Source organism: Ascaphus truei, chromosome 4 (genome assembly GCF_040206685.1).
Source record: "Ascaphus truei isolate aAscTru1 chromosome 4, aAscTru1.hap1, whole genome shotgun sequence".
Lineage (NCBI taxonomy): Eukaryota > Metazoa > Chordata > Amphibia > Anura > Ascaphidae > Ascaphus > Ascaphus truei.
Window position 1 is genome coordinate 55,507,129 of NC_134486.1, and position 24,793 is coordinate 55,531,921.

At 40.6% G+C, this 24,793-nt stretch overlaps 1 long non-coding RNA gene across 2 annotated transcripts; it reads right to left on the reverse strand.

Moving 5' to 3' along the window:
• Positions 1–5,247: 5,247 nt before the first annotated feature.
• Positions 5,248–20,928, reverse strand: LOC142492785 (uncharacterized). Of its 2 annotated transcripts, XR_012800901.1 has the most exons (4): positions 20,619–20,928; positions 15,659–15,847; positions 5,482–5,562; positions 5,248–5,327 (listed from the first exon to the last, which is right to left on the reverse strand). It is a non-coding gene; the product is annotated as an uncharacterized LOC142492785 (long non-coding RNA). The 2 variants fall into 2 exon arrangements; XR_012800902.1 differs by lacking the exons at positions 5,248–5,327; positions 5,482–5,562 and adding an exon at positions 12,440–13,409.
• Between the last annotated feature and the right edge of the window lie 3,865 nt (positions 20,929–24,793).

Below are 24,793 nucleotides of genomic sequence, written 5' to 3' on the forward strand. Positions count from 1 at the left end.
GGAAAGCTGCCGGCTGCCTTCTACACGATAAAGCAAATATAAAATAATAATAATAACTTTTTCTTTTCTCCCAAACGGACTCAAAGTACTTCACAGTTACAAAAGGAAAAAAATAAGAAAACATTAAAGGTTATAAAAGAGACCAAACACAAGGAAAGATACATTATAGGATGGGACGATGCTGTAGCTATTAAGTGCAGACAATTATGGAAATGCATGGATAAACAGGTAGGTCTGGAAACTTTTTTTTATAGATTTCCAGAGAGGGGGCCTCTCGAACTGTACGAGGCAGATTTTTCCAAAGAGTGGGAGCAACGTGGCTAAAAGCTCGGTTCTAAAGGAAGTCAAGGAGATTCTGGGAGCTGTTAGAAGTCCTTCATCTACAGATTGAAGTGGGAGTGTAGGGATCTAGACACTCTTTCAGATCGCTGGGACCCTGATCATGTACTGTCAACAAGCCAATTATTTTACAAGCAGCCAGTGCAGAGAATGGGGAACAGGTGTCATGTGGCAATAATGGGCCTGGTTAGTGTCAGGACTCAACTACTAAGGTCTGCTCCCTTGTCTGCAGTTTTTAGCAGACTTCTGTGATTGCTGCAACACTTGACTCCTTCAGCATATAAGAAGCCACCTGTTACTCATCTCTGGTCTTCTTAACTGCCACCATCCATTGATTGGCACAGTGGTACAGTACAGCATGGCCATATAATATGGGCATGATTAGCCACTATGGCAGTCAATAGGCAACCTAAAAAAAAAAATCACCAAAAATAAACTAGAATAAAAAAAATCCAATCAACAACAATAAACCAGAATAAAAAAAAACAAATCAACAAAAAAAAACAGAAATTAAAAATCAATCAACAAAAATAAACTAGAATTAAACAAAGCAAACACATACAAAAAGAATTAACCAAAGCAAACAACAAAAATAAGCCAAAATTATAAAAAGCAATCACACAAAATAATCAAGAAAAAAAAACAACCAACAAAAATACACAAGAATTAAACAAAACAATCAACAAAAATACATATCAATGAAATAATAACAAGCATTTCATCTTGTTCATCTTTCCTTTCTTGCCTTTAAATACTTTCTGGACACGCTACCTGTCTATCTGAACACCCTACCACATGCAGTACTTATCTGAGATCTGACTCCAAAAAACTGTTCATGGTCCCAAGGTTCAGTAAAGTATCCGGACGCTCCTCCTTGTCTTACCGTGCACCCCAAAACTGGAACAATCTACTGGAGACTCTCACAACCAGCACCAGTCTAAGTTCTTTCAAAACTAAAGCTGTCTCACATTTTAATCTGGTCTGTAACTGTTACATATGTCTATAATATATATTATCTCTAACTGTGCATGCAATGTCGTGTATATAATGTATACCCTGTCCAATTATGTAACTATGTACAGGCATACCCCACATTAACGTACGCAATGGGACCGGAGCATGTATGTAAAGCGAAAATGTACTTAAAGTGAAGCACTACCCTTTCCCACTTATCGATGCATGTACTGTACTGCAATCATCATATAAGTGCACACCTGATGTCAATAACGCATTTGTAACAGGCTCTTTAGTCTCCACACTTGCGCACAGCTTCAGAACTGGTAGGGAGCCAGTATTGATGTTCAGGATGCGCTGACAGGCGCATGCACGAGCTGCCATTTGCCTATTGGGCGATATGTCCTTACTCGCGAGTGTACTAAAAGTGAGTGTCCTTAAACCGGGGTATGCCTGTATTTGTACGCATGTATTATTTGTCATCATAACTCTATGCCCAGTACATACTTGAAAACAAGAGGTAACTCTCAATGTATTACTTCCTAAAGGGGCATAGATAAATACATTGGAAGTCAATGGGCAAGCAACAAATTTAAAATGATAAAATACATAAAAAATACCTGAAAAACAAAAATTACATACAATCCATGTTTTTCTTTCCTTTAGATGTCTTCACCCTCCGATTCCCGATGCTCTGGAAGCTCTCAATCCGCGATGCAATGAACCTCAGCTTCAGGTAGCTTTTTCTTTTCTGCTTTCTTCAATCTTCTTTATTTGTAATCCATTAAATCCATAGGGGGATGTTGTCCCGTCATCTTCTTAAGGGACAGGCCTTAAATAAGGCCTGAGACGTCACATTTAAGTGTCAGATGGTACAAATCCAATCCGAGAGGATGTGTACCATGTGACAGGTTTTTTTTTTTTTTTTTAGAGGATGTAACGTCATCTTCAGGGGAGGTATGTCACATCCTTAAAACAAAATGTCTGCCATCACATGGTACTACAACCAATCGAATTGTCCCCAATCCGATTGGTTGAAGTAACATGTAACATCTTCCATTTATTTTAAAGGATGTGACATCTTTAAAAACAAATCTTGTCGTAAGATGAGCCAGACATTAATACAAGCTAGACAAAACTCATAGTGACATTTTAAAAGCCAGAGATCTCAAAAGGATTCAAGGGATTTCAATCCTTATGGTGTTCTTGAGACAATAAAATTACTGATTTTCAAATCTGTAAAACTCAGGTCTGTATAAGTAAATTTATTAACCAATTAATCAAAAGGCAAATCAATGGCTGGAGAGGAATAGTCATAAGATTGGGATAGTCCAATATCTGAAATACCCCATAAATAGATGTTCCACAATTGGGTGGATGATAGATTTGACAGACCCGTCCTTTTTGGGATCCATATAAGGTTCCCCAGTTTGGTAGGTAAAAACCTTGGAAAATTCAATATGAACTCTTTTTTTACTCTCAAGAGTGCCAAGTGGCCAGTAAAACCATTGTTGTGGTTATTGAGAGGAGATTCTGTTCAAAAAAGGATTTGTTTTTACATGTTGTAAACTAAACCTGGCCCCTGATATATTTGGATTGATTCTAGATGGCAGAGGTTGAAGGGTTTAGACAAATAAAACATGGCAGAGGGTCAGTGCTATCTGGTATCATTCTAGACTGAGATCTGATCACAACTGGATTCAGCAAGTCTAACTAATGTGTCAGGTAATTATGTAGAGCCCTGAACCTGAAAAGAAAGGCTCTGTTTAGACCTATAGTGGGTTAAGGTATTACATTTAGACTGTTCTTACCCTATAGTTACCTGAGCAATGGGTGGGAGGAATTTAGGCCCCATTACATACCCCAGGACATACTTGAAAACGAGAGGTAACTCTCAATGTATTACTTCCTGGTAAAACATTTTTTATAAATATGTAACAGGGTATGTCCCATAATACGTCTTTCCCCATAGTATATCTGTTATGTAAGCCCCTAGTAAGTTCAGGGCATTAATGGGTTAATCTGTGGGCTATTGATCCACCTGCAAGCTCCTCTTTGATGGACAGGATTGCAGTGATTACTCATGGCCTGTGTGTAGCCTATCAGGGATAGGTGCAGTCCATGGGCCCGTCCCTGCTTCCTGAGGAAGAAGAGTATCCAAAACTTAGTTTGTCAGTGTTGCTCTGGAGAGGGAAGAGAGAGCATGGTCTGTCAGTGTCTGCCATTGCAAGGATGAGCTGTCCCACTCCAGGCTCAGGCCTGGAGAATATCAAGGCTCATTAACCCTAATATTGGGGAAGGCACCATCTAGAAGTCTGGGACTTCAAAAGATCTCACAGCACTGTAGGAGGAATTGCATTAGCTGTACACCATGATGCACAATAAAGATCCTTGTTCACTTTTCACCTGCCTGTGTGTCAGTTCCTGGGCAGAGCGGAGTATGTGTGCAGTGGTGGCAGCTGATCTCCGAAATACACTGGAGCCCACAGCTGGAGGTGCTGAGTACCATGAGAAGAACTGCAATAACCAGAACCCAAAAGCCTGTCCTGTTCGCCCTATAATAACGCGGCAGCTCAAGATTTCCTGCTCCAAACACTACCATGTCACCCCATGTAGCAGTAGAATTTCCCAGAGAAGGGGGGAAACAGGGCTACAAATAAATAAAAATTATATTAAAAAAACCTTAGTCTGTTCAAGTTCAGATAGTAGTTAAGTTATTTTCATAGTTTTTGTTTAATTTTGAGTTGTATATAGTTATTTTATTTATTTTTGTTTTGCTTATATCTATGTAACCCTATAGGAGTACAAAAAACTATGAAGAGGAACCCAGTCTTGGAGCACCCAAGCAGTGCCCCATGGATTAGTCAATGCCAGTGTAAAAAGACTACCAGATATTGGGAGGATGGAACAAACAGGAGTACCAGAAGGTCACCCTAGTTCAAAACTTGGTGGAAGGCTCTCTTTGGATACCCCCCTTGTAAACGCCTAAAATACGTGCACCCACAGGGTGAGGCCCCTGACATTACCTGGTTGGGGAAGTTGCATTTTTGAAGCAGGAGATTATTTTATTTTGCTGTTGCTGTTGAAGAACTTTCAATAACGATTTTATAAAAGTCCCTGGGTCTCATTTTGTGTCCCCCTCTGCTCTCTGCCCTGTTTTTAGAGCTTGTGGCTGACTTGCTATCACCCTCAGAGATAAAACCTTAATGCCTAGCTGTAGAAGTATGTTGGCTTCTAGCAGCTAAACTGTGACCACATTCACATTGACCCCCTTGGTGGGTGGGCTACACAAGGGTATTTAGTATGAATAACCAAATAACTCTATCGTAAACCTTTTTGGAGTAGAGGGCCAAGGACACCGTAGAGATGCCAGTAACATTTTGTTTATGGATAATAAAACAATGACCTTGCAGATATTAACAAAAGTGTCAAACAAGTGTCATCCTAGGACAAACTGGTAAACTGGTAAACCCACCTGGTGAAGATTTACTGCGGAAGGCAGAATTGGTTTAGGCCTGTTACCTAGAATTTTACTAAAAATCCTAAAGCAGCAGTCCATGCTGATCGTCATTGTTTTGCATTTTATTTTAACTTAATTTAAGAGATCTATTATTGCCCTTTAATAACACTGTTTTTACATGAAGTGTCTAGGAGGTTAAAACAAAGCTCTCCCCCAAGACCACTGTAGTCTCTAGAAGTTAACCTTAGAAATTAGAGATTAGGAAAAACATATTTTTTAACACTAGAAATGATAAACTCATATGTTTCTGGGGGAGAATTGCTACTCTGTCAAGAAGATTGGCTTTGAGCTGCCACATCTGGAATCTTACATTCATCAAAGATAAGTATTATGTGGGCACAGAGCATTAGGGATGAAGGGAAAGTACTAAACACAACAATTGGGTAGGGAATGAGAAAAGCTGCACATTTTATAATAAAGATTAATAAACTCGCCTGGGTCAGGAGTTCTTAAAGGTTTCAAACTCTCCATAAAGATATTTGGTATGTGCTACCTGTATTCTTGCTTGCTATATCTATGTAACATGAAGGGGCAAATCAAACACTGAAAATTATTGTCATTTATGAAAAGAATGAACAAAAAATTCTGTTCAATTGTGATTTTGCTCATTTTTTTGTGAGCGATGAAAGTCCGATGTTCGACAGTTTTGCGAACTTGTGCAAACTTACCACATATCTGATAATAAGGTCTTCCAGAAGATGATTTTGTTTTTCCTTTTGTGTGCTTTTAATCAATGAGTGTCAACAGACCTAAATGTCACCAGCATAGAAATAAAAAACTAAATGTATTATGCTGTTTGAAATTATACATATACAGTATTCTTAACACTAGGAAATTATTGATTTAAAGACATTAGTTATTAATTGGAGTGATGGAGCTAATAATTAGGCTTAACATTCATAGCCACGAGAGGCAACAATACATAGATTTGTTATATGTTGTTGCTTTGTTAACTCTTATAATTATTCTTACTTAGAAACCATATGTTAAAAGAGAAAAATACATACAAGACCTGCCTTGGATAGTGCAAGAAATATTTCAAACGACATGATTTTGTTAAGCACAGGGCCATAGCCATTTGGCACCATAGTTGTGTAACAATTGTGCAATACAGTAAAGTAGCAGTGGTGTTTCCAAGCGTTTCTTACTTGAGGGGGTGATGATCTTGTACAGCAATGGTGCTCAACTCAAGCCCTCAAGCCCTTGCCCCAACAGGTCAGGTTTTCAGGATATCTCAGCTTCAGCATAAGTGGCTCAATCAGAGGCTCAGTCAAAGATTGAGCCACCTGTGCTGAAGCAGGGACAGATTGAGCCACCTGTGCTGAAGCATGGATATCCTGAAAACCTCACCTGTTGGGGGGTGGGGGGATTGAGGACTCTAGTTGAGCACCCCTGTTGTGCTGCATGCTTCTTCCTCATCCTAATCTGAACTCATTTAAAAAGTCATGCATCTGAAAAGAATGAAAATATTCTATTTATCGGGCTCTCTACCACTCCTCCCAGCCTGACTTGTGTATCCATTGGGCCCTTAGCATTGTGTTATGCACCATTTGGGTACCTTGCTTCCTTCCACACATCCGGTTGCTAACCTGTAAACCCCATCATCAATCCTTCAATTTAAAGAACGTCTCTGCTTCTTGTACTCTGCATATGTCCTTTCCTTCCTATGTATCCCATTGTCCCTCTTCTATGTCCCTTGCTCCTCCTGTGTAATCCCAGACCCTCTTGTTTTTTGTTACTTTTATGCATCTATTTCCTTTTTAATTCCTTTATTTGTTATTTATCCTTCCTATGCACATTGAGCCCATCTCCCAAATGCACTTTATTTCTATTCTGTGTCTATATATATCCCTTAGCACTTCTGTATACCGCAAACACTTTTAATATGCCTCATGACTATTATGTTTTCTACTCCCCTGCATGCCTCGTAATAGGTGCAGAAAGAGCAATGCTGCCACCTGAGTCTGGGCTTGAGGTGATTGAGTAGAAGGAGCTGTTTTCGTCTCTGCAGCTGTGTTTCCACTGTCTAATTTTGGAACTCCTGGTTATTAGTGAAATAGCTGTAATTACTTAAATACCTGCCAAAACATTAGGTACAACCAATTGGGATTTAAAAGAAAAACATAAACAAATCCCAAGAAACTTCTCTGGGCTCACCTTAGATCCATTGATTGATCTGCAGCAAGCAATCGAACAATTCCCCAGAAATTTACCTGAGTTTAATCTAACGGGTCCCTCAAATTATACATCATACCCCAACCTGTTTTTAACTGATTTTCTTAAATATCCTGGAAATGGTGAAATGACACATGAAAACACATATGGAAGTACAGGCACAACAGAGGCACACTGGGAGACACTTGCTCACACAAAGTGACCCTCGATAGTTGTTATGGCACTTCAGAGGTTAATGTTGGTTACAAATTGTCTTAAAAATACATTAATTATTTTATGGTAGGCTCAACCACTGTCCATGCCTAGTTTTCTGTGCTGATCTAGGGATAATGATATCTGTTTTTGTAAGTGGGGGGATTGAAATATGGCTAACCTGCTATTAGAATAAACAGAAACATTTTAAATGTAACTTTTAAAGGCTTTCTGGGAGTGATATGGGGAGTATCAGGCGGTGTGGCCATGACGATAGTCCAAAAATGTATACATTTATTAAATGTGAAATATCCTGTGCCTCCCAGCAATTTGCAAGAATAACAAACAGATATTTCTATCAGTTGCAATGAGATGAATCAAATGATGCCAAACACTTCATCATGCCAAGGATAGATATCTGTTGCTCATGCAAAAGTAAAAGTTAGGTTGTCATATTTCATATTCAGGGGTTCATATCAAGTGCACTGATGCAAAAGTGAAAATTGTGGTTTTCTAAGTTTAATAGAAACAACGTTATGAAGTCTTTTATATATTGAGGCAAAGTTTAAAAGTCAAAAGAAAGGGTTTCTTGCTTAAAGTCGATAACATGTAATTGAGAGTGATTGATGAAAGGGATGGGTTAAGACCACAACGGTGGGCTTGTGTTGTTTTCAATTTAGAGAATTTAGAATATAAACCCAGCATTTGAATTATGAAGTAGATTTTAATGAAATCTATGCTCGCATACGTGAAATCTCAATTTCCACTCAATACCCTTTGGGAAAAGATCTGATCATGTTTATACGATAACGTAAGTTAGATTCTTTGTTTATCCTTTTTATTTGAAGAAACTGTCTTCATTTTACACTTTATTTTCTTGTAATAATCTTTTTCTGTAACCTAAGCACTAAACTTTAATAAGTATTTATTTGAGCTCATATTGAACTATTGCAAGCTTTGTAGAGAGTAATTTACCCTTTTGGACACATTTTGTTATAACAGATGTTTGTGTGTTAAATGCATAGTTTTCATAGTAAAAAGGAACCAATAGACGGCAAATCAATATTTTGATAATTTCTTTGGTGGTGGAATAGTGAAAAAATACAATTACACATTATATATATATATATATATATACACACACACAGAAAGTTGAACAGTAGTTGGCACACACAAACTCCAGTAAATCCATATATAAACAATAACTGTAATTACCATAGGGTTAAATTCCAAAACGTGTATTTGAACAAATACAGGGTTGCGAGGAAGGTCCCTCTCCGTGGACCAAAACGTTGGTTGCAGTGCCCTGTTTGTTCAAATACACGTTTTGGAATTTAACCCTCTGTGAATATATATATATATATATATTCACAGAGGGTTAAATTCCAAATGTGTATTTGAACAAATATATATATATATATATATATATATATATATATATATATATATATATGAAGAACAACACAAAAATTATGTAGCGCTTCAGGTGGATGTAAAGTGACTATAATAACAATATATAAGTCAATTATATTATAATAAAATACTAAATAACAAATTAATTACCACCACTTAACCTAATTAAATCTACAAACCATAACATGATAGTGATATAAACAAATGTCCAGAATAATGTTCCACTCAGAAAAAAAGGAAGAATCCAGAGAGATACACAGTCCCAATTGAAGATCCAGGGAGCGTCTTTGCAGCTTAAGAAAGAGTGGTATAGCCAACCACTATAAATCTATGGACAAATAACAAACAGAAGCACAAGCTCCATAGCACGTAACTGTTTAAAAATAAGGGTACATTTATTTAAAAAATCAGCCACCCATAAGAAGTACACTTACAGGATTTTAACAAGAACCATACTTGGGAGAGAAATCTCTAAATGTGGTCATCTGCGAGGGTAAGGGGAGTCTCAGGAGGCAGGGTAAAACTACTCAACCTGTAGCCACCACCAGCTCATATCACGAGTTGGCGCCAAGATAGTAAGGCATTCAGTGCCTCTCCGCTGGTAACTATCTCATGTTGGAGCAGAGGACGGAGAGGCACTGAATGCCTTACTATCTTGGCGCCAACTCGTGATATGAGCTGGTGGTGGCTACAGGTTGTGTAGTTTTACCCTGCCTCCTGAGACTCCCCTTAGGCCTCGGCCAAGCTCCCTGCTGGCGTGCTGAAGCGCGCTGAGGTTCAGGGAAAGTGGGTGCTTTCCCTGGCCTTAGACAGCGCGCCGTCAGGGGGCGTGTCGGGGGTGGGCCGGGGGCGTGCAGTGACGTCACGGAGCTGGTTCGCCCTCATTGGGTGAACCGCTCATGTGACCGGCCCTGCGCTCCGGCGAGCGCTGAAATGTAAAAATCTGCTAAGACCTACGCTTCCGCAAGCGCGCGGAAGCGTAGGCGAGCCCCTACTAAAGCCGCTCTAATTGCGACTGTAGGGGCTCAGTGCCGAGTGGAAGCGCGCCTCAGCACGCCTCCGCCAGCAAGCAGCAACCCTGGACGAGGCCTAACCGTTCGTGCCGATCATGTCGCCATTAAGAGGGAGCACACGAAAAAAGGAAATAGAATACAGATACATGTAGAACATCCGTGGTAACTATCCGACGCGTTTCATAAGACAGGCTTACTTCATCGGAGATAAAAATCAGCTATGGGCAATACCGGTATTTAAATATATTCTCAATTGGTTACAATGTAATGGTGGGTGTTTAAAAAAGAACCAATCCAGAATCAATCTGGTAATTGGACAAGTGTGCATACAATCAAGTTATACAAGGTATAAAAATACTATGATTTTGTAAGAGATGTGTGCAGAGGTATGCAAAATGGAGACCGTTTTTAGGGTGAACTGAATATAAGGCTTTATTGCCTGTTCCTTTAAATAACACAGCAACCAAAAATATACATAAAACAACAAACACCTATTCCTGTGTAAGGGCTACCTCACTCCCCAGTCCCTATCTGTAATTCTGGGGGAAAAGACCCTTACCAGTATGCCACCCCCAAAGTCTCAACGGTACCTTAAAGCAGGTGGCCCTTCAGGTCAGTGGTGTCCAGGTGTCTTGATGTGTTGGAGGGTCCAGCCTCTGGCAGGTTCCTGGGTCCTGTGTCCAGGAAAAGAGGTCTGGTCCCCTTCGGTCTTGTTTTCAATGCCAAGTCCTTCTGTTCACTCAAGACCTCTTTCCTCTTGTCAGCATCCTTGTGTACTGAGGAAAATCTCTTTCCTGTGTCTCACATGACACTCTTTCACAGAGCTCTCATTAGGCATGTGGAGTCTGGTCTTAACCAGTTCCCTGCTGGATTTAGTGGCAGTTTATTCAACAGGGATATGTCCTTGTTACAGATTTTAATACAGATAATATAAAATACAGAATAAAAACACTAATGGTATAATTTAGGTATATTGAATCAATGGGTTACTGAACGAGAGAAAACACACAAGAATTAGACAGCTCAGTGTAACAAAAAAATTGCAACATACTTTGTTGCAACAGTATCATATAAAACTATTCAAGGTTAAAACACAATTAGACAGACATACATCAAAGAGAACTGGAGCAATTTAGGAGGGCATATAAACCACCAATGGGCTGGGGGAAAAGGGTAAAAAATGAACAAAAAAAATGAACAAAGCAACAAGCAACAGACAAACGGCAGGCTAATAAAATAAATAAATATAACATTAAAAATATGAAATAAAAATATAATAAATGCAGACAAATATCCGCGAGAGAGGAAAGACCCACCAAATAATCACAGAGAGAGATAATCTAATGGATTATACAAAGGATTATTACAGTATATACACCTGGTAATTTGTTAGTAGAGAGACCAAATATCAATCTCTTCATTCAGGCAACAGGGCGTTAATGTTTTTAAAGTATAAATCCAAAAACATTCCTGTTTAGATAATTCCTTACGTCTATCACCCCCTCTTCTACTAAAGGGGACCACTTCATTTTCTTTATAGCGTAAAAGAGGCATATTTGTTATGTGCATGCAGAAAGTATCTAGAGACACTATGATTCTCATATACGTATGTTTCTTAGATATTCAAGGAAACTAATTCTTAGCATACATTTATTTGTACCGATGTATTGCAGTCCACAGGGACATTCAAGGTTATAAACGACATAAATCGTCTTACAGGAAATAAAATCCTCAATGGCAAAAGTCTTTGACAAATGATAAAAATGTCAAAGATGGGGTTTAAAAAAAAACAAATCTTAATTTAACAGTGGGGCAAAATTCTTTCAACTCTATTTTAGAAAAGTGTAAGCAATATTTATGTTGTAAAAATATAACGGGGGAGGGGTTTTCTAAAATAAAATTCCCTGCCCCCCCCCCCCATATTTTTAAACTCCCGTTGGACCAACTATGGTGTGTGATTATTGGAACGGAGTATGCCTGTGGGGACCATCCTGGATCCTCATGGGATGGAGGCGCTGCACAGTAAGAACCACAAGAAAGCCTGCCCTGTTGCTGCTCCGAAACTCCAACCACTGAGCAACTCAGACTCCTGAACAAGCCAGTGAGCTACAGTACCCAGGGAAATACCCATGTAGTGGCCAGATCTTCCGTGGCAGGGGGGAACAGGTGCTATATGTATATTTGTAAATTAAACAGTAATGGTAATCCGGGTGTGAAAATAAAAATGTACTGGTAATCCTCACCCCCTTCCCCCCTAGCACCCACTCACTTTGATCATTTATTCTACTGACCATACAGTACAAAAAATATACATTTCTGTAATACACATCGATGTAATTTGCCTAATTGCAAAACCAAGAGTGTTCTCATAACTTGTCACCCACAAAAGGTTGTCACCTTTACAACAAAATAGAGTAAATATATATTTACTTCTCCCTAATTCTTCCTCAAAGTTTATTAATAAAAACATTTTTTATTTAATTTCTGTGTGCTTTAGTCAGAAGGGGGAGCCAAATAGCAACTGATTGCAGCAGTTTAGAAAGTTTGGCACTATAATTGTATTTTTATTTTAAAGTTTCTTTTTTATATCTCTCTATTGGATTTTCTCCTTATTCATTTTTCAGAGAATCTCAAATGACAATGTCCTATATACAAACATATTACAATCTTATAACAACCAGTGATATTGTAGTTATACACATTGAAATGGCAAAGACAAATAGAATGAACAAAGAAATGAAAATATCCCCATAAATATATATATATATATATTTATATATATATGAATATATATATGAATATATATATATATGAGAGAGAGAGAGAGAGAGAGAGAGAGAGAGAGAGAGAGAGAGAGAGAGAGAGAGAGAGAGAGAGAGAGAGAGAGAGAGATAGAGAGAGAGAGAGAGAGAGAGAGAGAGAGAGAGAGAGAGAGAGAGAAAGAGGGAGAGAGATCATCCCTAGCAAGGGAAGACATAGGACAGCACTCAAGGATAAATGGCAACAAAAAAACCTGTATTCAGATGGTACAGCACAAACAAGACCAACGTTTCGGTCCTTGTAGAACCTTCCTCAGGATTTATAGATATATATTTATTATTTTTTTTTTTAAAGGACTAAAAGCAATAAAACTGGGAATAAACCTAGTGTTGAATACACTTAAACGAAATACACTAAAAAAAAAAAGAAACTAGATCAAGGGAGTGCAGTTTTGTTTCTTAGGTAATATAAAACTGGAAATCATTTGTAAATCTGCTCCCCAGAGCTCACTCTTTCACCATTTCCAAAATAGTTTCCACAGTGCTAGACTTTCACAATACCCTTTCTTATTTTAAATGGTCTAATTGTTTTAATAGATACCACTCTGTGGGGCCTTTTTTAGTAGTTTCGATAACATTGCTGCTATTTCGAATTATGTGGCATGACTCCATCGAACGGTTTAACATTTGTGTTATCACAGTTTTCAGAATCAGAAACCATTTCCACTAACGGCAGTCAAAATGACCCTCCTACTCAGAATTTTGAATCTCTATTGGACCCTACCGATACCATTTAAGAATAACGATATCTCTAGTCTTCAGAGCTGTATCACCAGGTTTACCTGGAATAACAGAAAGCCACGTATTTGTCTTAACACCCTAATGAGACCAAAGCAAGTGGGAGGCCTGGGAGAACCACATATAAAATCCTACAGTCAGGCAGCCCAGATGGCTCAGCTGACGCTGTACAGTAGCATACTCCTCCTGGCTTGGTGAGATGGGTTGATATAAAGGAGTCCTGTTCCGGGTTGGTGCCGTTGGGATCTGTGGATACCAGAGGCTCATAGAATAGTGAGTTATACCATCCTTCTTACAACCATACACTCTCTACAGGTGAGGAACACAATAAGTTTAAAATGTAATTTGACAACCTCCAACTCCACTATGTTACCTCTATTTAATAACCCAATGTTTGGGCTGGGCCGTGATTCTCAGAGTCATTATTGGTGGATGAGACTGGGTCTGAGTAGAGTTGGAGAATTTAAGGAGAAATATAAGGTTATGACCCTCACCCAGATGCAGGAGAGACATCTGATGCCCATCTTGGAACTATTCAGGTATATGCAGTTGAGACATTTTGTCACGCAACAAGCAAATAAAAACAGAACTAAATTTGGGGAGATCTGTCTTTCAAACCCATTTGCAAAAGGCCAGATAACCATATTCTATCAAGCAATTATCCCACCTCTACGATACCAGAATAAAGTCTATATTAGATGGTGGGTTGAGGATTTTGGGGAAACCCAGGACCCCTCCTCTTGGGAGGATATATGGGAAGCAGCTTCCTCTATATCTATAATTACAAATATAAAAGAAAACGCATATAAAGTGTTGTACCGCTGGTATTTGACCCCAGACAGATTACACAGAATTTATGGGAACATTTCCCCAGATTGGGTTTGGGGCTGTGGTCAAGGAGGAACAATGGCGTATATCTGGTGGAACTGCCCATTGATAGCTGGCCTATGGTCGGAGATCGCTGACCTTATAAATAGAGTTTGAAATATAACAATTCAACTGAGTCCATGGACAGTCCTGCTAAATGAGTCCCATTAAACATACCATATTAGGTCTGTAAACTCATTCTGAATATTCTGTCAGCAACTAGATGCGCTATAGCTGCCCCTTGGAAGGGTCCTACGCCAAATTTAACCAAAATAATCAACAGAGTCTGGCTAACACTTCGCGACGAAAAAATTACTGCATATTTAACAGACTCCATGGACAAATTTAGAAATATTTCGGGACATTGGCAAAACAGAATGGCTGAACCAGGATCTGTAGGGCAAAATCTGGAACTCTACACTATGTTGATTTGTGGCTGGCAGCCCCAGTTGGTTATCAGGTTTCTGTGTGTTATAATGAGTGTAGCAGCTCCAATTAGGTTTTGTGATGCTGTTTTGTATCCGAATAAAACCGATTAAAATAATGTTGTATAGAATAATAATATTTGAAAATTAACAAGTACTAAACCGAATAAATTGTAACCATGTAACTGTTGTGCCATTTCCCTACCAACCTTCTCCCCCTAACCCCCCTCACCTCCCTCCCTTTTTCGCCTTTGTATCCCTCAATCCCCCCTTCCCCCTCCCCAATGTTATATGCATATTTCAAAATTCTGTAATGTTATCTTCTGAAGATTTTATAAAAGAAATAAAAATATAAAGTTGAAAAAAAATAAACCATTTCCACAAGTCTCAAACCGTGAGGTAGGAAAATGCCAATACGTAAGAGACAGTAGTGATGTTATCTCAGCCATTTTCTAAGTTCTCCCCCATGTGATCTGGCCACAGTCTGTAAGTGCTGCACGGAGAGAACCGCATCTCCCTACACAGCTCTTAGAGGCGATCTCACTGCTTTTATTAAAATTTGAATAACAGAGTATTGTAACTTGGGGTCTCCGGAGCAGCATTGCATTGATTTCAGCCACGGGAATCCCCTGCTTCCCGAGTTACAGGCCCGGGTATGGGGTGTCGGTATCTCCTGTGCGTTTAAATGTCCCGGTCACCTGACGCAGGAGATTTAAATAAAGCTGGGATTAAAATGAAATAGAAAAAAAGATTCATTACCTTAGCGGCTAGCCGTTAAGGCAATGAAGGGGTTAAACCTGAGTACCTGGTTTCTTGGGGGAACGGGGTGGGTGAAGGGGGTAGTTGCCCAAGGGTGGGTGGTTAGGGCTACCGGGAAGGTTGCGGGAGGAGGTAACCCTTTCACTACCATAGCGGTGGGAACCGTTATGGTAATGAAGGGGTTAACCGCTCACACTACCCACCCGAGAGGCCTAACCGCCCACCCTGGGACAACTACCTACCACCCAATCCCTATACCTCCAAGAAACATTAAAATACAACAACCCTACAACCCACCCTCTCCACCCCCCACCCCCAACACATACAGTACAGTAATGGGCAAACTAACTATTATCAATGATGAAAATCTTGATAATAGCTCATTTGCCCATTAAAAATATAATATTATCCAGCCCGTATAAAGTAAATTGAAGTTGCACTTACCCCTTCCAGGATGAAAGTCGTCTTCATCACCGTCCTCCACGTCCTTTTCCTCTATGGGCAGCAACACTACAATAAAAAAACAAACTAATGGCCACAAACCCCTTAATCACCTTAGTGCAGTGATTCTCAACCAGGGTTCCCCGGATGTGACGTCATCTTAAAGGGAGGGAAGACAGCCAATCAGAAATGCTATAAAGAAAAGAATGGTGTAAACAGCGCTAAAAATGAATGTGAATTAAGTGCATTACTAATAAACAATGTGATCAACGATATGAGGCAAGGCTGCCAGGAAAAACTAACCCAAACACAGTTAGTGAAAAACACAAGAAAAACAATACAGACCGGCGCCTTAAAGTCCAAATGGATAGAATTAGGATAAGTCCAGAGATTAGCTGCAATGTCCAATGAAGGATGATCCAGTCGAATGGACAAAAAAAACTCCTCAGCAACAACAATGATATATGATGCAGGGGAGACAAGAAGAGAACATCATAGCGTAACAAGGTAAGAACTACAACATGTATCACATAGACATAGACAGACAAGCACATACAACAATAAACAGATAGGCTGACTAATATACAGAGAATTTATTAAACATAATAAAAAGCAGAGAACTGTTGAAGAGCAGGTCTAGGATCCGGTGTGTAAAACTGGAATCCTACTTACAAGAATTCCACAGGATACAGGCAAGTGTATAAGGTAAAGGTGGTCCGGCAGCAGCTGTTGGTGGACGCGTGCCACTTGTGGAAGACTGCAGGAGCCTCTTCCGATCAATACCTGTTTGGGCGTCACTGCAGACAGCTTCTCACGACGCCTTCCGTCCGCGCCCGGAATGATGTCACAGTAGGCGGGACCGCGTTCCGGAACTCACTTCTCGTGTGGACTCTCCTATATGCCGTAACCAAAAGGATTCTTGCAGGGGTCTGCTCCTGTACAAGTTGACTGCTGGAATGACTCTCAAATGCCCAACGCGTTTCGTGCGCATGCGCACTTCTTCAGGGGATCTGAGAAGCTGTCTGCAGTGACGCCCAAACCGGTATTGATCGGAAGAGGCTCCTGCAGTCTTCCACAAGTGGCACGCGTCCACCAACAGCTGCCGCCGGACCACCTTTACCTTATACACTTGCCTGTATCCTGTGGAATTCTTGTATGTAGGATTCCGGTTTTACACACCGGATCCTAGACCTGCTCTTCAACAGTTCTCTGCTTTTTATTATGTTTAATAAATTCTCTGTATATTATTCAGCCTATCTGTTTATTGTTGTATGTGCTTGTCTGTCTATGTCTATGTGATACATGTTGTAGTTCTTACCTTGTTACGCTATGATGTTCTCTTCTTGTCTCCCCTGCATCATATATCATTGTTGTTGCTGAGGAGTTTGCTGTCCATTCGACTGGATCATCCTTCATTGGACATTGCAGCTAATCTCTGGATTTATCCTAATTCTAACCATTTGGACTTTAAGGCCGGTCTGTATTGTTTTTCCAATCAGAAATGCTATGCTTCCATCCCTTTAAAATGACATCACCAGAAAAAAAGGCTGCTATCACATGGTAATGTAACCAATCAGATTGGGAGATATACCGTATGAGGCATCACATGGTACACCCCCAATATGATTGGCTGTAATACCATGTGATGACAGACATTTTTCAATGTTGTGTCGTCCCTCCCTTTAATATGATGTCATATCCTTAAAAAAATGGAAGCTTCCACAAAATATTGTTATTCTGGGCTAACTTGTTTATATAATGTCTTATTTCTTGCTAAGCATAAAAGTGTGTTTGTGGGAGATTACATTTTGTATTTTATTTTTAAACATAAAATTGATAAGATACACTTATACTGTGGGTTTATTAAATCTTTCAACTATTTTATACCGACTTTCCTTTATTTCTTCTAGGGTCCCAAAGAGAACATTATCTTTAACACCATGGGACAGAGACAAAGCTCAAGCATGTGGTAAGTATTCTAATTTAAATGGAAAAGTAATAGAAACTTCCAAATCTCTTTTGACAACAGAACTTTTTCAGAGTAACTAATCTCTAGCTGTTTTACTGGCCCAAATGAAACCACCCAAGATTAGGCAGATTAATTCCTCCCCTCACTTTATTCAAGTACGGGTTGGTGTAACTAATTCTGCTTTTTCTCCCTTCTATTTGATGTTTTTATATCTTTGGTTTTTAAAAGGAGAGGTAGCATTTTGGAGAACATATGCTATTTTGGGGAAACTTAAATTTTTTATGAGGCTGCTCTTTCCAAACAAGATCACATTAACACTTTAACTTTTATGATCTTGTTTATCTTGGGCCTTAAATTTCGTTTATATAGCGTTGAAACTTTGACAGGTAAGATGATAGCAAGATTTATTTTTCCTTAAGATTCCACAAAGGAAAATGTACTAGTTTCCGTGTCAGAGGTTTTTTTTTTGTAAGCAATACAATTTCAAACTTATCACAATTTATTTTATATCCCGAAGATGACCCAAAAACATTAATGATCTCTCTAATTAAAGGAATTTCAGTTGTACGGTTTTTCCACAAAGGACCATGTCATATGCCAAACTCCATCTGCCAAATGTAGTTTTATTTCCAATCATTTTTACTTGAATTGTTTCCTTTACAGTCCATACCAATGGTTCAAACACCAAAACAAAAGGCAATGGGGAAAGTAGACTTCCTTGTCTCATCACCCACCCAATGAGAAGGGCTGAGATAAATGCCCATATACAATCAGCCATGCTGTTTATATACTATTTTCAATGCTCCTACAAAGTTTCCCACTATATTGAATTATTTCAATCTGTTACAAATATGGTGCAATCAAACTACTGTATGTCAAATGCGTTTTCAGCATCCAAACTTAAAATGAAAACTGGACCACGGAATCTCAGTCCAACCTCACAACACTCTGATGCTTACTTTGACTGTACATATTTCTCAGAAAAAAATCTTTCAGAGTTAATCTTAACGTCTATGATTAATAATCTACCTTGTTCATCGATGTGTTTTGTAAGTAATTTACACTTCATACCTTTCTTTACCAATAGAGCCACGCCTCTAACATTCCTCTCTATGAATACCAGCAATGATCTACCAGAGTGGTTCCTAACCCCAGTCCTCAAGGACCAGTAACAGTGCAGGTTTTAAGGATACCCCGGCTTGAGCACAGGTGGTTCAGTCACAATGATTGGAACCTGTGCTAATGAGAAGATTGCCTTAAAACCTGCACTGTTAGTGGTCCTTGAGGACTGAAATTGGGAACCACTGATCTACAGAATCTCTCTTCAATTTTACATGTTTATCATTCATAAGATGTGTTTCTTGTAGTAAAGCCACCTTAGCATTCAACTTTGTTTGAAATGGCTATAAATGTCCTCCTCTTTGATGAATCATTATATCCGCCCACCAAGAAATAATATTAATCATCTTTAATATTGTGACAGGACAAGAATGAGGAGAGTATCCTTTATTGTTGCCAAAGTTGGGGAATAATAAACTCAAGCCCAGTCCAAGGTAATACTTCACCTACTCTGCACCTTGAAATATATACACGCCAATTAGTGCACTGACCCAAAAAACTATATACTGTATAATTAAAATCCAAAAACCCCTGAAACAAAACAAAAAAAACAAGAAGGAATCCATACAAAAATATTTATAAATAAACCCTGAGATAAAAAAAAAATAGCTAATTATACCCTAAGTGCCCTGCAAAGGGGACCACTACCTGTGCAAGTTTTCCCCTCCCCCTAGCAATGTGCCATAGGGATGAATCATGTATTTTAATTTCATTCACCCCCTTTTTAACCTAAAAATAACCTAATAAAACAATTTACCCTAAACATGTATTAACTTTCATCTTAACCTTTCAACTTCTTTCAAATATAATGATAACTTTTACGTAAGAATAAATAACATCATTACAAATCTTCTGCCACTTTAAGAAATAAGGGCAACAAATAGTAAACAGTGAGACCGTTCTTAATGACATTTTGCCAAATCTGTAATCTATCTGCCATTTGGTCATCTTCCAAAGAAAGCCCCTTTTTCGATGGTGCGTAATTCTTAATGAAGGGAGTCCCCAGAGCTGAAAACAACTTGGTTCAGCTTCAGAAGACCCCCTGGTTCCAATTCTGTTCAAATAAATGTTACATGAAAGTAGCATCTGAAATTGCTGCTTTAAAATATTAACAAGATATGTGACAGGATCCAGGTGCATTTGAGCAGTTCACAAGATACTGGGCTTTATTATCCCAGGACGGTGATGCAGAACTTAGGAGCTGGCTTTCAGTTGTGCTCCTCAGGGATGGAGGTCAGATTGAGTCATGCTTGGCTTTTCACTTAGCTCAGGGATAAACTATCAGACTTGTAGTTTCTCACTCAATACCCCAGCTAGCCAGCAAGGCCTCAGAAACAGCAGGACTAGCATCCAAGTAGCCAGTGAGAGCAGACAACAGCAACAGCAGTTAGGAGAGCTGCTTCCAAGAGAGACATGTCCCAGGAGAGCTGCACACAGTGATATACTGCCAGAGAGACAACTGCAATTTACCAATTTTTCCACTTTCAAATGTAAGATTTCTTGGTCCAAATCAAACATTTCCTGTTTTTTCCTGATCAAAAGATCAAATTTCCTGGTCAAAAACCCCTGACCAAAAACTTGGTTAAAAACTACTGATTAATAGAAGTACCAACAGTTTTAAGTCAGACGAGGGCAAAAGACCACTCTCTGTGTGCTTTCCTTCTTTCTGTGTGTTGTACTGCAGTTAATACGCCTGGAGCATGCTGCAGTCATTCAGTGAATAACACACACGCACTGCTGCCCCTGAATCCCCCCCTGTGGCTAAGTGATCGTGGATGGCATACTGTACCAGCCAAGGGCAAGTGTGAGCCCCATCTCATGATATAATAAAACCCTCACATTTAACATGTTCAGTGCATGGAATACATCACTTACGTAATTTAAAAAAATGAAATACAATGATTTTGTGGCCCAGGTTCCCCTTAGGTTTTCCTTAGTCCCCCTCACCTCCGCTCATCTCCGCTGCCAGGGAGGACACTGGGTGGCGCGAGTGTTGGCGGGGGCATGAATGCGCCTCCGATGGGGCTGGGGGGAGTGTTGGGAGGGGGCTGAAGTGGCGATCGCCTCGCCGGAGCTCTGACAGGAGCAGGTGCTAGGGGCGTCATCTTGAATATGCACGCGCATACGCCGATGGCTCGAGCATGCGCGGTGAGCTCTAGTTGTGGCGGCCATTACAGGGAAGGTTCCGCGCAGGACTCCAAATCCCATGAGCCTCTAGGGCAGTAGTGATGCGGCGCGGCTTAGCCAATAGGGCAGCTGCATTGGGAGATAGGGATCTCGCGCTGGCAGTTGATGAGAGACAGTTAAGGTAGTTGAGAGGGACAGTTAAGGCAGTTGAGGGGAGGACAGTCAAGGAGTGAGTTAGTGAGCTAGTGAGTTAGGAGTTAGTAAGTTAGAAACTTAGAAGTTAGTAATTTAGGAGTTAGTGAATTAGGAGTTAGTGAGTTAGGAGTTAGTAAATTAGTAAGTTAGTGAGTTAGGCTTTAGTGAGAGAGAAAATCATGAAAAGGGTGGGTTGTATGTGCAGGGGTCTGTGACTCCTGCACCGGACCAGAGCTTACCCATTATATCCCAGCTAGTCCCCTATTCACCTCAGCTTGGGTTGCTGCAGGGACCAGCCATAGAATAAGGACACGGCCCTGTACAATCATCAGAGTTGCAGGATACAGCCAAGACGCAGCGGCATCTTGGCCCTTGGTGAACTGGGACCCTATCACCTCACGTGAAGAATTTCCCCTGCGAGGACGGACGCACCGGAGTCATCAACTACGTTGGGTCCGTGTACCCCGTCGCAGGACACAGCGTGCCCGTACCTATCCCAACAAGTGCACCAACAGTTAACTGGAGAGTGCTACTCTTTAAACTTTGGGTGGGCTGAACACTGGGGAAAGGGACATTAAGGTATTGGTGCATAGCACCCAAAGTACTGTTGGGATATTCAATGGGGGTTTGGGTTAGGTGCTCTTTATACTTTATGTGTGTTATGTTATGTTGCATATTTATTATTATATGTACTGTCCAGTAAATACTGTTACATATACCTTGTGTGCAATTACTGACTGTATTGTCTTGGGAGGGGCTATCCCACTGCGTGAGGATCCTTCCGAGGTGGAGGCACTGTTAGCATATTTATTACACACCCCAGGCTCCCAGCAGCGGAGGCTCAGACTCTTGTGAGCCACAGGTATTGCACCACACGCACATTAGTCGCCTTTCTCCCAAGGGGTGGGGGAACGTGCGCTACACATTTTTTAGTTCTGACTTATTTTCAAAAAACAGACTGCACAGAAACTCTCGTATATCACAAAACACATACATGTACAGCGTGCAATGAACTAACTTTAGCACCAGACACTTGGTGTACTGTATATAGCAACTATAAAATCATGTATAAACATCATAAAGTATGGTATTTTATCCATCCGCTTGTAGGAACAATCCAAATTTTGTGCATAACAGATACCAACAAACGCCCACATTATGAATAGTATTCAAATATTACCACTCAAAATATGCTGGCCACAGTAAAAAAAAGTTTTATTACCCCCTGAACTGTTCCTATGCCTCCAGTATATATTCTTTATATGGCTATTACACACTGTGTGTGTATGTATATATAATATAACATGTATTTTTAGGCTGTATGGAGTTCCATAAAGGTGATGGCATCTCTACATGATGGATGGAGGGGGCAGTGGCAGAAAAGCCCCGATGTGCATTTCACGCTAAGCTTCTTCTGAGGGCTAAGTTTAATGACGTTGGTGATAAGGTAATAAGGTGATAAGGTTCTCTTTTCATACATTTAATCGTTTCTAACATTCTGCTATTTTCGGTGTGGCTTACATATTGGGCCTTCCTCTGAACTGCTGTCACATCATACATAGAATCAAAACAGACATAAGCACATAAGAATCATTGGTCAGAGACTCGAATGTGCCAGCCCCACCCCACTCTGCCCCGTTACCAAGTAATGATCCCCGCCCTAACTTTAAACCCCTGACCCCTCGCACTGTGTCACCAGTGGGTCCTGTAGCTCCGAGGAGCAATAGGGATACAATGTCTGCTGGAGAAGCATTGCCTTGGTGGGACCAAATGTTTCGGGGGATATGTGCCTCACCTCAACAGGACCCGATTTGTGTTAAAGGAGGGTGATCAGGTGAAATGCTGGTGGGAGGAGGGTCAGTTTGCAGCACAACAACAATCAGAACTTATGCATCAAAAGAGTAGTCATTCTGTGGCAGAAAGGCTTAGGTCTCTGGATAGAGAGGAGGGTCCTGTGGCACCTGTCACCGGAGCTTGTGCAGGGTTATAATATAACACAAAAAATCTCTGGCTTGAATCGAATGCGACTTAGATATAATAAAGAAAGTTTATTCCTTGAAGAAAGTGAACACACAAAATATACAAATAACACACAGAATATGAACACTTACTTAGGAGTTGGACAATGAAGCAATCAGGATCTGAATTGGCAATTCATTCAGGCATGCAGGATACAAACGAAGACAAAAACGAAGACACTGGGCATAGGGCTTACACTTGTTTATATGGGGTTTCAGCCCTATCCCTTAACATTGGGTGCCAGGTATTGGTTACCAATTACCTCCAACCAATTACCCCTTGCCACCTGACGTGGGAAGCAAGGTAATACCTGCCCACAGGGGTGGGCATTATTCTAATCAGGGGCTGATTTCCCTAGCCCCACTCCCAAAAGACTGGCATCTCCTAGTCTGCCTTTTGGGTCCCTGGACAGGAAAACCTTTGTCTGGAGGTGTGATTTCTAACACCTACAGAACTACTCAAGTCATGCTCTTCTGGGGCCTGTTGTAGATATATAGGCGCCCCCTGAACATTAACATACTGCAGAGCCAGTATCTTTCCCGGGCTTTTATGCCAGACACCAAATACAGTATATTTCTACAATTATATATATATATTAAAATAATCCGTTCTGCTGGGCCGAGCGGGCTACAAATTGCCAGATCTAAGGGTATTCTACACAGTGGCCAATTTTCAGCTCGTTAGGACCCACCGAACCGGAGTTATAGAAATACACTTTAAATGCAGATTTACAGAAATTGCATTTCTCTGCCATTGAAGTCAATGGCAGAAACCCAAACTGAACAATTAACCTGACTCCGTTCTGTTGCTCAGAGAGGGTCGGGATTTGCCATGCAGTCATGCCGGAGCAGTGACTACGTTCTGGCCAAATCCCAGCTCTCTAGTCAGTACAGAACCGGAGTTATGGACTTCAGGTTTTTACCATTTTTAACTCAGCCGTTTACCTCGCGGCTTTTACCTCCATTGGAATCAATAGGGCCGGTGCCGCCATAGGAAATGCATGGGCCGGCGCCGCCATAGGATTCAATGGGACCTTCGCTACCATTGGAGTCAATGGGGAACACACACTTTTTTACAGTTAACCCTACTCCGTTTGGTTGAGGGGAGAGGGCTGGAAATTGCCATGCAGTCATGCCGGAGCAGTGACAACATGCTGGCCAAATCCCAGCCCTCTGGTCCCTATGGAACCAGAGTTATGGGTTTTCAGTTTACACTGTTTTCCACTTAGTGTTTGAAAGCCACGCGGCTTTCTCCTCCATAGCGGACAATGGTGCGACCCTCGTGGCGAGTGCGACCCTTTCTCGCCGCCATTCATTGTCGGACCGCTTGGGGTCGAATGAGGGGGTTCCTAGGGTCTAGGGGCAAAAATAATTTTATTCCGGGATGCCCTAGAACACATGTTTCCCATGTCAAATGAACATGAACTTGATGAGGCCTGATCAAAGCTCTTTCCAAGACATTGTTTCCGCTTTTGCGGTTTTGCGGTCTGGCTGGCTGCCAGCTCGTCTCCGGACGTTGGCCTCGAGGAATCCCAACTGAAATGCATTACTCCATTCACTTTCAATGGGGAAACGCCGCTCCTCCTCTCGGGCGCCACCTGCAGGTCTTCCGTGATATCGGACCCAAATCGACGGAATCTCCATAGGGTTACATGGGGCTCCAATGGCGACCTATGGAAATGCTGCAAAATGGAGACTGCAAAGGCATGA